Source organism: Triturus cristatus, chromosome 10 (genome assembly GCF_964204655.1).
Source record: "Triturus cristatus chromosome 10, aTriCri1.1, whole genome shotgun sequence".
In the NCBI taxonomy this organism is placed as follows: Eukaryota; Metazoa; Chordata; class Amphibia; order Caudata; family Salamandridae; genus Triturus; species Triturus cristatus.
Window position 1 is genome coordinate 808,852,825 of NC_140593.1, and position 16,933 is coordinate 808,869,757.

Consider the following 16,933-nt stretch of genomic DNA (forward strand, 5'->3'; position numbering starts at 1 on the left):
GTTTTGTTTTCTACTCTGGCTGTCCTCTTTAAAATCAAAACACGGCTGCTCTTTTGCCACTGTACAGATATAGTGGTGTGAGCATTTATAAAGCCGCAGTTCTTTTTAAAGCAAGATTTTCTATGTTCTGCTCTTACTCACAGTTCATCAAGTAGCAGTATGTCAGCTGTTGAAAATCTGGTATTTGGAATTAAATACCCACAGCTCTTATGTATTTAAGCAAAACCAAAGGGGATGATGGACGGAGTGTTGAACATTGCAAACACTCACCCCCAGTCAACTGATCTGGGTTTAATCCATCATCATTCTTTAGCTCACTCCGCCACCCCAGTTCAGACATGGCCATATGCAAATCAGTCTGACCCTGTGCCTCATGGGAACAGTCCAGCCCGAATTGCCAAGCCATGTCTTCCCTGGACCGGAAACAAGCATCCTGGGACCGGTTTCGGGTTCATAACCCTCATCAGCCAGGCTATCTTGAATCCAGTGGCAAAGTGAGCAAGGGACCCACGTCTGGGCATACCCTGCCAACTTAGGGCGAACAAAGCAAAACCAAAGGGGATGATGGACGGAGTGTTGAACATTGCAAACACTCACCCCCAGTCAACTGATCTGGGTTTAATCCATCATCATTCTTTAGCTCCGCCACCCCAGTTCAGACATGGCCATATGCAAATCAGTCTGACCCTGTGCCTCATGTTGTTTTTGCATTTGTTGTTTTTGTTTTTGCACTTATGTATTTAAAGCGCCTGCACGATGGCTTTGAAATTTGAGTTTTGATGGACATTTCCTAAGCACTTTTCTCATTCGACTTGTACGACAGTAGACATTGCTACTCAGGTTTTGGAAAACACTGGTTTCCATATGACATATTTATCCATATAAAACAGTGTCCTTCTTTATGGCTGTACTGTTGTGTTAATTTGTATAATTGTTTGCAGTTTATATATTGGGCTTTAAATAAAGAGGCATTTCACACAGACGTGTTGGTTCATCAAAGCTACAAACAAAATAGTGATACATTTATGATGATCACATGTATAATCTGCATGCCAAATTTATTTTTCTCGCTCATCTACAAAACAATCATCAGGTTTGCTGCTGTTGATTTTATATGTATGTGTTTTTTGTATTGCACCTTAAAAGAACAACATTTATTTAAATGTTACCATTCTTGTAATGCTTCCCTCAAAACCATGTTCTTCAAATGGAATATTTGTTGCCTGAAACAATAAAGCGACTTTTGATTATAAAGTTGAAATTTGCAGAATACCGTTTTCTGATTTTATAGAAAGAACCTCTGGAGGTCTGGAAACACGAGCTGGTGAGCGGACAGTATGCCGTGGCCTTCAAGAACAAGAGCACGGATGGGACACCCCAGCGATATTCTACATGTTTATCAATGCTCAATGTTACTGAATAGACCATGGGGCATAAAGTATACGATGCGTTTGCCAAAGAGTTTGTGGGAGAATTTAACATGGACACAACCATGGATGTAACCATAAATCCAACATAAGTGGTTCTGTTGTTTATGGTGCCTACATGCTAGATTGGTGGGCCTAGCCATGGCGTAACTTGCACTTGTTGTTTGCTGACCTATAGTGCTGTAATGAATCCAGTGACTGCAGCATCCATCATACAATGGCTTCCAATATTGAGCGAGGTTTAATGGGGTTCGTAGTGAATTTAACAGTAATATTTAAGGCATCTCATTTTAAAATGAGCTGCTTCTAAAGGCTTAGGGAATGGCATTTTAAGGTCCAGGCGGTATCATTCCTTCTTTTTCTAGATACATCTGACCCATAATCGGGATTGCGGCCTATTAGCCAAAACATATCTTCTTTGTAGAAGATTGTAATTCAATTCGATCAGGAGGTGGAAGGTTTGTTAGGTGGGGTTTATGCTGGAATCACTGGCACCACCATTAATAGAGGTAAAAATGGGATGATTAAAAGTTTGCACGTCCAAATGTTGGGGGAATCTTTGGCAAGTAAAGCTTTCCCACTGATTTCCAATTGAAACTGTTCACTGTACGTAATACCAGTCATATCCATAAATCAGTAGATATTTTCTAGACTCAAATTGTGCCCAAATGTAGCAAGAAAATTGCACTGTTTATTCAGGGTGATAAAGCTTTGTAAGGAAAGTCTTGGCCTTTGTTTTTTTAAATAAATTCTGGGAGTTAACATTAGGCGTTAAGCCATGTGGTTGAAGCAAACCTTGCCTATCCATTGTAGAAAAGATGGTTCACTGTTTTGCACATATTGGTGAGACTGATCCCAAGCACTGAAAAGGAAATTGCATCTTTTCTCTTTCAGACTCATTAAATGTAGAGCAGGAGAACAATTCTGAGTTTTAACTTTTAGCCTGAAAGCCTACTTTAAAATGCCAATTCCTAAGTCATATGCAATGAAGATGAGCAGTATGCCGTTAGACAGAAGGAGCCAGGAATACTGCCACCTATATAACCCAGCTGAGGGATTTCAAGAAAAAGGATAAAAAGAGGCGCTCAGCCTTTCGAGTGCAACATGGAAGCCTCCCTTCCGTGCAGGGTCTATCTTAGACCCCAGCTGTTAGGTCAACGTCTCTAAAGAAAACACGTATCCACAGAAAGATCATTTGGCCCTGAAGAAGACCTTCCACCAAAACACCGCCAAGGTCCACACCTGAAGGCCGAAACGCATCGGCGTACTATATTTAAAGGTCAGGAGTCCAGTTGAACAATCCACAAGTGCACACAAGGCACCTAGTAGAAAGCGCAAGGAAGGGCGCACTACAAATTAACCACTAAAACCTCTGACCTTACCAGGACCACAAAATAATATAAGTACATGAAAACGCGAGAGGACATAACGTTACCTGGTCCCAGTACAAAATAAGAATTGGACACACGACACCTCGCAAAAGCAACTTTACAATTTGTAAAACTCTGAAGTAAAGATCAAGAGTAACACTTGTTAGTATAAACCACATATGTGTTATGCACTATGATATGTCGCACTGTATATGGAAAGTGTGTTCACGTTAGTCATGTTGTCACCCAATGTTAGTAACTGATGGAATTGACCATTCGTCTTGTGTCTGCGTACATTGTTACAGTGAATTATGTTTACATTTTACATTTTAGTTTCGGTAAAATGTGGTAAATGGTCACATGTCTAAGTCAACGTCCATACAGTATAGTGTTTGTATATATGCATGTTTGTATTTGTCTATGTGATAATGCGAAATGATGATATAAAAAAACTTTCAATAACAAGGAATCAAAAGAAGACCTAGTGTAAGAATGTTTATTAATTAAGTTGGGTTGCAATCAATAATTTGTAAACAGGGATCTGTATAAATCGTCTAAAACTGTACCAGAGTAGGAAGAGTTCAATGATAGATCCTGAGTAGGGATATTGTTATAGATCCCGACTCTATAAATTATGGTAATTTATGGTCAGGGAGGTAATTCATTGCAGAGACGTTATTTTGATTCCAGCCTCCTCAGCCCATAACAGAACCACTCCCCTTTAGGAGACCCAATTTCTAAGTCATAGACATAGGGGGTGATTAGGATGACGGGCAGGCGCACCCTATCAGACAACAAGACCGCACAACTTGCTGTTAGCCGTCCCGTCAACCTTATTAAAATGTGACCGCCTCCAAGGCGGTTACTGCCTATTTCTTGTATTAAGGCGGGTGCTGCGTGCTGCAGCATATGCTGCAGTACAAGAAATAGACAGGGAACATATCCCTGCACTACATGGCAGGCACCATATGGTGCCTGCAACATGGTGCAGGTATATGTAGGGTAAACCAAAAAAATCAAGGGTTAGGGAGCAAGGGGGGTCCGCTATGGGCCCCCAATGTCCCTTTCCACCAGCCTTTCCATGGTGGGTGAACCGCCATGAAACAGCTGGCCGGGAGGGACATCGTAATCCCTATGGCGGTGCCTGGTAGGCACCACCACCATTGCAGGGATTGCAAGACCCTCCGCTGCACCGGCCGGCTCAAGGATCCCGTCGGATGGGTGGTGGTCGGTGCTTCCGACCACCATCACACCACCCGCCATTGTAATATGGCAGGCGGGAAACCTGTCTACGATGGTCGGTGAAACTGCCACCGACGGGCTGTCGGTGGCGGTCTCACCGCCATCGTAATCGGTCATTTAGTTTCTAAAAAACTAAAAAGCTATGTACTAGAATACTGAAAAATACAGTTCAATTCTGTTCTTTTCCAGTAAGTAAATATGCACCTGTAAGAGAGCTGCCCCATTCCTTTACCTATAGCATACATCTACTAAAGAGACATAGTAAAAAAAAAGCGGAAAAACTCTCTTGGCTTTTGGATGACTTTACAAGGGGTTATTGCTTTTCAGAGCATAATTGCAAAACTGTACCACACTATGCAATCTTTTTTGGCATGACCTCCTTGGGAAAAGAAAAGTCATTGATGAACATGAGTACATACGTTCTTAATCCTTTCTTAGATTTTCCCTCTCCCAGGCTTGTAATGGTCAAAGTGAAAGTTACATTAAGTCTAGCTGCTAGACAGAGGAAAAGGACATGCATGCTTTGGTGGGTTTAGGGCTCAGCCTGATTTCTATTCTTGGTTACTGTAGGGCAGTTGCTGGATGTCAGTGAAGTTAAGGTGTCTTTGTGTTGTTGGTTATATGGCAAAAATATGTAAAAGGGTTTTAAATGTCCGGGAATGTACAACTAATCTAGGCAGTAAAATGGCAGTCATGACTTTAGGCATTATGTACCTTATCACTGGAGGAGGACACCGGGAAATCGCGTAACTCATAATAAATTAATGCCTTTTGAATAAAGCATTATATTTTTTGTCCATGAATCAAATTGTATAGTCTCTTATTTCAGGTGAACTCCTCCGTTTGGGATGTCATGTTTACATGTTTCATAGGGTAAAATGTAAATGTTAGGATATATTTTCATAACTATATGCCAATTAAATGCATTGAAAATAAATTAAAATGTCGACCATCTGACCTGTTACAATGATATGAATATTGTATGGTAAACAACCTTTACAACGAAACTTTTACAACGCACTACCATTACAACAAAACTTTTACAACGAACGCGATGTAACCACGCGATGACATTACAACGCAAGTCTTTACATCGACTTGCGCTAGATGGCGTGCTAACATTACAAATAGTGTAGTTTACTATCCCAACACCTTCCCTACTGTTAAGTGGACTGGAGTTGGAATAGTAAATTACGCTTTTCTAATGTTAGCACGCCATCTAGCGCAAGTCGATGTAAAGACTTGCGTTGTAATGGCTTCGCGTGGTTACATCGCGTTCGTTGTAAAAACCGCGATGTAACTGCACGCGTTGTAAAGACTCGCGTTGTTACGTCATACATCCATATTGTATTATTCACAAAGTGCCTGGAGTCTTTAAGGAAACACGTGCCTTGAGAGTGGGAAAGAAAGGTGATATGTAAGGATGAAGTAAAAGTAGAGGACTAAAGGATGGGAGGAAGAAATGATGGCAGGGTGCAAAAGAGGTTATAGACAGCAGATGGTGAAACTAAAAGGAGGATGAAAGAGAATGGGAAAAAGGTAAAGGGAAAAGAAAATGATGGTTGCTTGGAAGAGAAGAAAAAATGAATAGGTGACATGGAAGTGGCTAGGAATATGGACAAAAGTTTAAACTCTCATAGGGTCAAGTAGGATTTTTCTCATGAACGCTTTTAGTACAGGTGCAGTGTTAAAAATAGAGGAATGTGGACATGTGCTCTGTTTCACTACTTCACGTATTTTTGACACCATTAATTGACCTGTGCCACAGCAATTAGACCCAGGAGACATCAAAATAGTTTGATTCGTGGCTGAGAGGTCACCGATTCACATTTTTCTTTTGCTAGGAGAAAGCCACTCAATGATTTTAGTGGGCGAGAGAATTTTTGTGCAACTTTGATTTGGAGGTGAACAGTGCAGCTCTGAAATCACTCCATGTGACACACAATGCAGCTGATTGACTATTTCCTCACAGCACAACATGATCCTACTTCATCGATCACCGCAAAGGGCTTGGAATGGTCAGAAATGCCTGTGGAGCTCGATGGCCTCTTTCCACATGCTGGCTTCCTCTGTTTCATTTGAGTTCAGTGCTGCCTGCAGTTGCAGTGATTGATACATTTTGAATTTCATTGAGTCAATGCGATACTTCTTGAAAAGTTATTCAGTTTTTGCTTTTGGTCTGGTCTCACTAAGACCACTTCTTTTTTCTTTTATGTTTCTTTTGTGGCTAAGTGGTCAGGTGGAGACATTAGAAGGCGACTGGTGCAAGTGGGTCTTCTGCATGCTAAATCTGATTGAGATAGGCCTGTTGGGTTGTAGCGACTATCACAGAAGTTGCGGAGCATCATATGCTTCTGTAAGTGATATGATTGGCTACCTACTCTGAGGTCCATTTATTTTCATCTTGACCTTGAAAATTCGAATAATCTTATTGTATTGTGTTTGTGAAGTTGTAAGATATAATTTCTGTGCTGCTTTCCTTGTATCTGGGTGGAATGATTATATAGTGAAGGCTCCTTTCCCATAGCCTACCTATTCTAGGTGTCCTAGTTACATTACACTGGTGGTGTCTAAGTTGGGTAGACATATGGTCTAAACATTCACTTCAACACAAGTACCATTACTTGTACATCCCAAAAAACTCAAAAAAACCTCTACAACCACTACACACCAATACAAAGAAACAAAGTAACTGGAATATTTCTGACATCAAAGACAACCTGGTATTGCGCACAACTAGAGGTTGTTCACAGAGGTATCCTCACCAGATTTGCAAGTCTTGCAGTCTGAGACTGACTAGGGTTTCCATAACTCAGCCAAACACTACACCTGTCTGAAGGCTCCAACCCTCAGGGTGACAATAACAAGACACATAGCCAGTATACAGTTCCCATATAACATAATGACATCTGCACTCCACCAACATAGAATACATCTATTTTTTCAAGAAACACTCAGATAATGTTGTTTAGGGAGCTACAGCAATTACGTGGGAGTCCCAGGATGTCACTCCATGTGTACATTTTTCACCTTGAATTTCTGATTTTTAAATCCTCTTCCATGATTGGCAGTAATTTGAAAAGCAACTAGCCCATTGTGGCAAAACAATAGAAGACCCAAAGCGGGCTTTAGAGTGGCGGTAACTCTTTTGAAAATTCACTAGCACATGATCTGAGAGTCAACGCTCATAGACCAGGTCTGAGAAAGAGAGACCAGCTAAATCCAGCTCCTATAATATTCCATCAAGATAGAGAAACTGGGTGAAGCTGGCTGCCTTCCCCTAGGGGAAAATAGGTAGCACCCGAAGAAACTCTGAGATATTGAATTCATTATCCATCCTTTCTTGAAATATAGATGGGATGCAGCATTTATTGGGTTAATGAGATGTCCCTTCTTGACAGGTTGGGATGTATGTTGTCTACAAGAGACTTGGCTGTGGAATCCCTACCACTGCTACCAGGATATCGTGAACACTTTGTATCTGCAGCCAAAGACAGGTGCTTTGGTAGAACAGCTGGGGGATTAACATCTCTGCATTTACACCCTAATCAATACAAATGACAACAGTTTATCCCCACTTTCATGTGACTTATTTATTTATTGGTTTAAAGAGTTTTATAAAGTGCGAACATGACGCTGGAAAGGGTATCAGAGCACTGTGCAAAGGAGGTTACATGGCAAGAGTTTTAAAACAAGGGTGTGGTACAACACAGAACACACAAAATTAACTAAAATGTTACAGCAGGTAATACATCACAAGCATTTGCAATGCAATAGTTCTCGCATTTGTTGCAGTTGGAGCTACTGGCATTGTAAATGGCAGTGTTTTGTATCAATGTTTTTGTTTGCAGTGGAGTGATTATTTAAAAATTACACACTATACCATATTATAAGCTATTCTAGCAACTGTACAGTAAAGCGATGGCTATTTTAACGTAAAGGAGTGTGAATGGATGAATAAAAATACAAAAAACAGGATCTAAAAATTTACGATGGAATGTATAGCAGGGGACAGGGACTACCGATCACAACAAATGTACTTGAAGTGATTGGGGCATCATATGCAATAAAAAAATCGGTAGTACAGGGTGCCAGCGACGTTTGTGCAAATGTTGTTCAGCTGGTGAAGTGGTCAGCTCTGTTTGCAGATGCAAAGTGGTGAAAGGTGAAGTATTCAGCTCTGTTTGCAGGCACAAAGGGATGAATGGTGAAGTGGTCACTCTCTTCAGCGGTGAACATGCTCTTTACTGTTGCTCATGGGCATCAAGAGACTCTGCCAGGTCTAAGGCATTCCAGAGACCTTATATGATGGCTGGGGTTTGTAAATGAACATACATTAAACACCACTAAGAGATGAAGCGATTTCTGCAACATCACATGATTTTTCTCCAAAATGTGTTTTTTCAGTTTTACTTTTTGGATTCCAGGGATGCTCTGGCATAAGATTCCCGGTTCCACCATGATTAATTTGGTACAGTAAATAAACACAATAACCAAAAATACTCTCAAACTGCAGTTTAACGGAGACGTGGTTTTCTGTGTAACAGACAAACGCCTGACCATGGTCCCAGCAGGGGCAGGTGCCACCTAATCTAGAGACATTTCTCTCACAGGAGTTGTGCCAACTCACCTGCAGCCAAAGCTATGGGTCACGGGAAAATGGGATGGAGAGTAAGGGGGGTACAGGGAGAGAGAGAAAGGGGGCACAGGGAGAGAGAAATGGGGGCATGGAGAGAAATGGCGGACCAAGAGAGAACGGGGGAAGAGAGGCTGGAAGGGTGAAAACGAAAGGGAGAGAGGGCACTAGTGAGGGGGGTAGCGGAAGGGGAAGGAGGTGGACAGGTGATATACATTTTAAAAAGCAGGTCTTTGGCAGTAGGTGATGACTGCTGGCAAGGACCAACACCCGGAAAGGAGGTTTGACATCCGAGCCCCCACTATTATAATGTGAAACTATCATGCAACTACAATATCACAAAAAGGTGCTAGTTTTCCAAAGACACATGACCCGCCTGATGTACACACTACAAGATTCTTATAAGTCCCAAGAACATAAAGACAAATTCATCTGGTACATTGGAAAAAAATGATACTTTTCAAATAGCCCTCCGTATTAAATTTGCTCCATTTCTACGCTCGGTTAACAGATATAACTACTACCCAATCAATGGTATTCAATTGATCCACCTCGGAAGAATGAAGGCTGAGGCAGACTTGCCGGGAGTGTAACCTCTGCCCCTTACAAGTGTACGTCTCACTGAGCCCTTCTGCCGGTATTGTGTTGGACAGCTGGTTACAATTCGATCAGTTGAGCCCCTTATGTGTAGCCTTTAAACAGAAACACAGCAAAGCCCGCTTTTGTATTCGCCAGATAACTAGGAAAACCAGCTATACATGAGGCGCGAGCAGCAACCGGAGTCACAGAGGTAGAGAGACCAGCCTTGGCTCCGCCGTTATGAATAACTTAATATCCACGTACCTACCAAACATGAATGTGTCCTTCTATAATGGATGTGGTATACATGTAAAGTGCTCCAATACCTACGGATTGAGTTTGCGCTAAATAAAAAAAACTAAAAAATAAATACAAACACCTAACAGATCTGTTCCAGGTCAGGCAGCGGAGTCATAGTTCGCCCGACCCTTGTGAAGACAGAGCAGCCGTCCCTGAAAATCAGCAGGGCAAGGGCGAGGATGTGGTCCGTCGGCTAAACTGACGACTTTGGTGCTGGAAACCAGAGTTTGAGCCCCAAGGTCGCATCAACATCCTGTGATTCTGGGCAAATCACTTAATCTCCCCGTGCCTGAATGTGTAATGTAAATACGGTGCTCGTGTAAAGCGCTCCAATAAACTTCGGGTCGAGTTCGTGCTATATATATGCAAAAAAAACAAGTGCAAAGGCAAGTAACAGTACAAGGACATGTCGCCAGCTAGTCACATGCACTCATAACCACACCTACAGGCGACGCAACAGAACAGTGAACCCATCCGCCCAACACCGGACATTTTGCAACTTGCTTTTATATGGTGTACGGATAATTATACATTTGCCACACTTGCCTCATACCATCATCTCCTGCATATTTTTCCTTTTCTCGCATAATTTAGCCAACCCTGCCAGTTATACTATAATAAAGTAAACAAACTAAACAGTTCACAGAACTTACCCCAGTAAAACAAGCGTCTTCAAATAGGTCGTGTCTCCAATGAATGTCGCTGATTCGCCTTCTTTGAAAATGTTCAGTGCTGCACGTTTAAATAGAGCATTGGATGCATGAAAGATATCACTAATAGCACTAAGTAAACAAAGTAATTGCTAAAAATGTCCTAAAACATGCCGCCCTAATTATCGCTTGCCATGCAGCTTTTATGACTAACGAAGGCGTGGCGGTGGCGCCAGTAATACGCCTGCTCCCGATCACAACACAGAAAGTGAGAATTATCACAGCATGAGACCCCACAGTAATCATTAGCACAGCATGTCGACAGGCGCCCCAGGCTGCTGGAGCACTCAACTATAATTAATGCGCAGCACGTCTTCCGGAGACGAGCACTCAACTGGAATTAACGCGCACAAGCTGTTCCACTGTGAAGCGTGTTCACAGACCAGAATCAGCTCGTGCCCAGACCAGAATCGGCGCAGCACGTCTTCCGGAGACGAGCACTCAACTGGAATTAACGTGCACAAGCTGTTCCACTGTGAAGCGCGTTCACAGACCAGAATCGTCTCGTGCCCAGACCGGAATCGGCTCGTGCCCAGGTCTGTCTCCCTTGGGAGTAAACACGGCAACAATAGTCTCGTTGGCGGCAGCGCTTCGCACTGCAATGCCAGCGAGACCTAAAAAAGGACCTTTGGAGAGAAAACATAACAAATTTAGAGCGATCAGAAAAAAGATTGTCAAGCTGGCGATGGAACTAGATTAAAGATGGCATCAGGGCTATTACAGTATATGGTCGTTCAATATTAGCCACTTGACATGTTTTTTGAAAGAGGTAGTCGATGGGTTGGATCTCATCTCGGGAGGAAGAGCATTCCAAATTCTAGGAGCAAGCCCGAGAAGGCACGGTGAGAAGGCACGGTTGTAGGTTCTTTTCTTATTTAATTTGGGTGGTTTCAAAAGTAGAGTATCAGAGCTTCTTAAGTTCTGACTCGAGCCAGATAGACAAGGTGTTGTAGTGAATAGCTCTGTACGTCAGGCAAGCAATCTTGAAGCAAATCCTTGCTTCAATGGATAGCCAGTTAAGCTGAACTAAGTCTGGGGTGATATGGTCATGTTTTCTATAACACCCGCACAGGGCCCACTCCTGGATGGCCTGCCAGCTTCCTTACATACGTATTACCAAAAACACAGCCAACACCAGTTGTAGTTTGTTGGGGTCGTTGTTGGCCGCAGTTTTATTACCATTATATATAAACTCATATAAACTCATTTTTCTGTCCCCTGGGCATAACGTTTCGTGGCCAGGGTCATAAATCATTATCATGGCTTATCATAAATCATGTGTCATACATCATCCGTGTGTCATAAATCATTTGTGTCATGACAGCCCTAAACTGGGCGTCATAAATAATTACCGTCGTTTGTCATAAATCTTTTGTCATAAATCATTGTGTCGGTCATAAATCATTTATTTGTCATCACTTATTTGCATATCAAAGGACTGTACATCATGTGTCATAAATAATGTGTGTACCATAAATCATTTGTGTCATGAACAGCCATAACTTGGACGTCATAAATCATTTGCGTTACATTGTCGTAAATCATGTCATCCTTCATTCTTGGTCATAAATCATTTGCTTGTCATACCTCCTTTGCATACCATAGAATCATGATTCACCATGACAGTTCGATAGTCCGCTCTCTTATAGGCATATTTCCTTTCTTGCCCCTTTTGGGGTCCAACTTGTTCAGTTGGTTTCCACGCCCCTTTGCGTGTGGGGGGTAGCCTTTCCCAGGAGTTTGGCCCCAACTCGCTACCTTGCTAGTCTCTTTTTGTGCCCTGCCATCTGGCTGGGTCTGGGCTGTGAGCGCAGTCTACATTTGCTACCCCCTTATGTCAGGTCTACTCACCCTGCTGTACGGCATCCCAGAGTGAGTGGCCCTCCTTCTACACACCGCCCTGTCGGTGTGCCTCCATAACCATCCGCTGTACCTCTCTTATCCGCCAAGCCACCAGGGAGGCTTACGTCTTCCTGCGGCTCCCCCCTCTCTGTGACGCTCGTAATTTAACTTCTGCTGCTCTTTATTTGCAGCCTGCTGTCAATGGCGTGCTCTACTCCTGTTCACCATTCAGCTTCATCAGCATCGTCTCAGCTCGCCATGGGCCATACATGAAAACGGTCAGATGCAGCTTATGGGAGCCTAATACGCACCCAACGCCAAATAACCTCATCTACTTCACCACTGCCCCTTACGGGCTCCCTGCACTGACTCACCGGATATCATCTGGAAGCTGGCCTGCTGCCCTCATCCTGCCATATATGCCGCTTACTCCTGCACGATTATTCAATGCGCATGTGATGTGCAATTGATCACCAAAAAGAAAAACTTGGACTTCAGCGAGTGTCTTGTGGGCTCTGGTATCTCTCCAGCTGCTTGTCCCTGTGTGCTGCCCCATACTCCTAAGCAAGAACCTATTCCTTGGATTCCATCGTGTATGGCTTGTGTTATGTAGAAAAATGGCTGCCGGCAAACTGCCCCCTTTAAGTTCAAAGTAGCATATTGGCAAGTAACCGTTGTGGTACTGTCCTATTGTACATTTTCTTTACATCCTGTCCACTGAACTGTCTTTTATTTCTTACTGTGGGAGGATGAAATATCGAGTTGGACCTGCCGGTGGGGGTGGGAACCCCCGGTACGTACCACTGCGAAACCAGTAACCCGGATTAGTATCCGCCAGGCTGGAGTACCCACTCCACAGTACTTATTTCTCACTCCGGGGGATGAAAACCGGGGTTGGTGCTGCTTAGGGCACATGCCTGTGCGTATGTAAAGCTTGTTACTTTGTTCCTGCCCCTCTGGATGGGCACCCCTCGTGGGCCTTTGACCTGATTGCTTATGCGTGACATTTTCTTAATTTCAGAGTTCAACGGGCTCTTGGGAGGGACAGCTTTGGATTTCGGAATTAATTTTGCTTTCTCCCATACACCTCTACTGGGTTCCTAACCATGCCCGGGCACCCTCCTCCAATTTCTAATGTGTTTTTCCCTCCATCTTCAGGGGAAGTTATGTGTGTTTTCGAATATTGAAACACTGCAGCAGTTCACTACTATTACTGCAAATAATCTCAGTGACACCCTTCCATTTCCCAAAAGTGGGACCCTGTTTGACCCAAAAGAAACCTTTTCTTAGGTGCTGCCTGAAACATTAACCCAACGTTTCGCTGCCGAGTGTCTAAGCTGGACTCCCATGCAAAAGGCAAGCAGTCTATAACAAACTGTTTAAAGGACCTTGTACTACCGCCCTAATCAGACGAATAAATCCTTGTCATCACCAAGCTTCAAGTGATTCCATTAATTAAAGCCAATACTAGCGCCCAAGCGCCTGTTACATTTGCTGGTTAACCGGCTGCACCTATTTGCATTTCTTTCAGGAAGGCAAGCACCCCGGCAAGAGGGGTTGTTCATTGTTCACCTGTGTGTCCGTCTGTCTTTGGTTCCACAGGAGTGTCCCTGCCTGACGTTCAGCTGAAGCATTTATTTGCCGCCCCGGAACTGGTTGTCTTTTCATAGAAATAAGAAAACGGTTTCCTATAAATTTGCAAATTATGGGCACATCGTGCCCCTCCGATCCAGACTGCTTCGCCCTCTGTCTGTAACCCATACTTACAATCCCCATAGCATTGTTGCCCCACTATTTAAATTAATAGGTTAACTTTGTTGACAGACACGTGCGACTTTGTGGCTGGTCTGAAATTCGCTTGTCATCCATACAGGTAGGCAGTATAGTTGGAGGGTACTTGGTTGAACCAGCACAAGCTCTGAATTTAAAATGTAACACAATTGATTGGGGCTCTCTTTAATAACAAGAACTGATTGAACCCCAATGAACCCTTTTTGCCACCTTGGAACCATGAAAGTCTGGGGGGGGAATACTGTGGTACTTTAAATTTTCGTTCTCAGGGTAATATAACAAAGAACTTGGCAAAAGAAGCTGAAATAGCAAAAGACATCTTTATTAAACTCAAATGAGTGAGACTACGTCACACAGAAGCCTTAGCAACTGAACGAGGCAGTCTCCAGAACAAAAAACAGTCGTCTCTTTTATACAGAATATTACGCTTTGGGCAACACTGCCCCTGTTTTACAAGTGGTCATTCACATATTTTCGCTTCAAAGAAGGAACAGAGTTATGATGACAATCCCACATTTCAGCTCGTTCAGCCCACTATCATTTAACCCAGCAAGGCTCAGAACCCTCATCAGATATCAGCAGACCCCAATAACACGGGCACCTCCTGCTCGTAAAACAAGCCATAAAGTAGGAAACAGAGTCAGGTGTGAAATAGCTTAGTCAGAGATCGTGTGGGAACAAGGACTTTATGATGTGTGAGCCCTGATGCTAATCACATTAGGCCGCGGGTAATAGGAACTGGCCGGACAGGATTGACCTTGGGCAGCGGAGTCAGTTTGCACAGGTCACAGAGAAGTCACAGAAGGTGTACGTGTCCTTTAGGCCTAGGCATGGCCTCAGAGCGCAGCCTATGTGAGGGCAACCACAAAATGGCTACTATTGTATAATGGAACCCACGGATACAATATGTAGTATCGTATACACGGTGAATTCATCAGTAAAACATGACGAAAACACTTGTACATACCGCTTTTGTCATTTGCGGTTCGTTGACACCAAAATAGGCATGGTGGGGCCATGCCTCCAATGTGGTTCCGAATTTTACAGTACCACAGACCCTCCTTTTGCCCTTACATAGGCAATAACTATACTCATACTAATCTTATCCAGGTTTACATTCATCAGATCATCAAGATGTTGCTGATGGAGCAAAATCCTAGTACTTGGTAACTCTCTCTGGACAGGTCTCCTTGAACATGAAGAAGCTCAAAGGCCACATATGGCAGGACAAAATAAGGAATACCTCTATCTGTAGTAGGTGGCATAAGATCTCAAACCCAACAATTAGTGATGTTCACTACTAACTAGTGTTGATGCAGAAGCTGTACAAAAGAATTGCTTACGAATTCTGATCTTTCATCCTGCTCATGTTCAGGAAAAGGGTGAAAAGAGTGCAAAGAAACAGTAGTAGGAAAAGACATAGGTTGGGAAGCGGGTGCAGAAGTCAATTGAGTAGAGAAAAACAATCCCACCCATAAATGACAACGTCATGTTTAAAAAGACACTAGAAAACACGTTATTAAGAACATATAGACAACGGCAGAAAGTAGTGACCACTATTACAAATGAAATACTAATTTTTCACAACCCTAAGCAAAAAACAAATCCCAAAATTATCTAGTAACATTTTTAGGGCTCCTATGCATTTCAGTAATTCTTGTATGTTCAGGTGAAACAGTGGTGACCCTCATCAATGCTCTAAGGTGAAAAGGGGGTACTCTTTCCACAGAGAATGGACTTTATTCTGCTTTTACTAAACAGAATAGTACTTTAAAACAATGCCAGCAAAACAATCAGTCTCCTAACACCTACTCTATACAATCACACGGAAACCTCTTGTGAAACCAACTATGCCCAGAGTCCGTTCAAAAAGCCTCTCTGGCAGGCTTCTATTGTCCATCAAATCTTCTTTTGTTGTTTTCTTTCGCATGGGCCTCTTCATTCAAGCCTTTCATGAGAAAAGTACTGCTTAGTTGGAGTGCCCTCCTGGCAAACACCCACAGCTCACTCGAAAGTCTCAATGTCTCAAGGCAGTGCACCAGTGTCTCTCCTCTGCGGCAGACACTACAAATAATATGCTCTTCATTGGTCATGGGCACAGATCATCTTGTGCAGACCCGGGACCATTCTCAGGCTCCAACACTCATCATTCGGTGTCAGAGGACGCTCAGGCTGCTCTTTCATGGGCACCAGAATGTAGTGCCTTTTGTCAATCTTGGATCCGCCGGTGCACTGCACTTCCATTGGAGCAAAGGAAAAAGAGGGGGTGTGTGGCCAAAAACTCAGGCCAAGGGGCTCAAGGGACTGCACACTGTCAGAGGTTACCAGCACATGACAGGCGCTCTTTTGCACTGAAATTCTGGTTCTGTGGCAAAACCAGCTCCTCCTTCTTTTCTGATGTTGAACGCCTTCTGATGAAGCAAGTGCGATGCTTTAAACAGTTCATTGTATAACAAGGGGACTGCAAACAGGTGGCCTGCGGTCTTTCAAAGGAGTGGCCACACGCCATGGGTCAATTTTGGTCTAGAATACACTGTCATTCTCAAAAAGCAATACAAATATAAAGGCAGTAGGCAAAACAGTGTCTCTAATTTTTCAATTGGGTTTCCGTGTGAGAGCCTCCATCATCTAAGGGTAGATAACTACACGAGAATTCTATCTAAATGGATGTCTTCACATATGGTGGCATTGTCTAATGGGGCAAACACATTTTTTTTCCTCAATGATTTCATCTAGGTGTTCCTAAATTCCTTATCTAGAACATCTCAATAGAGAAATCACATGGTACAGATTATCATGGGCATGTAGAAAACTTTCACATCAGGTGCACTATGCAATACACAGGCTAATAGTCAAATATGCAAACAAAAGACAAGAACTAGAGGGTCCTGATATTTGCATGATTAGAACACTTCTGATCCCACCAAAAATTAAAGCAGCATGGAGCAAAAGGGTAAAAACCACATTAAAAATAGACATTGAAAATTCGTCATGTTCAAAAGGGTAAACGTAAAATATCTCCTATTGGTATGCAAA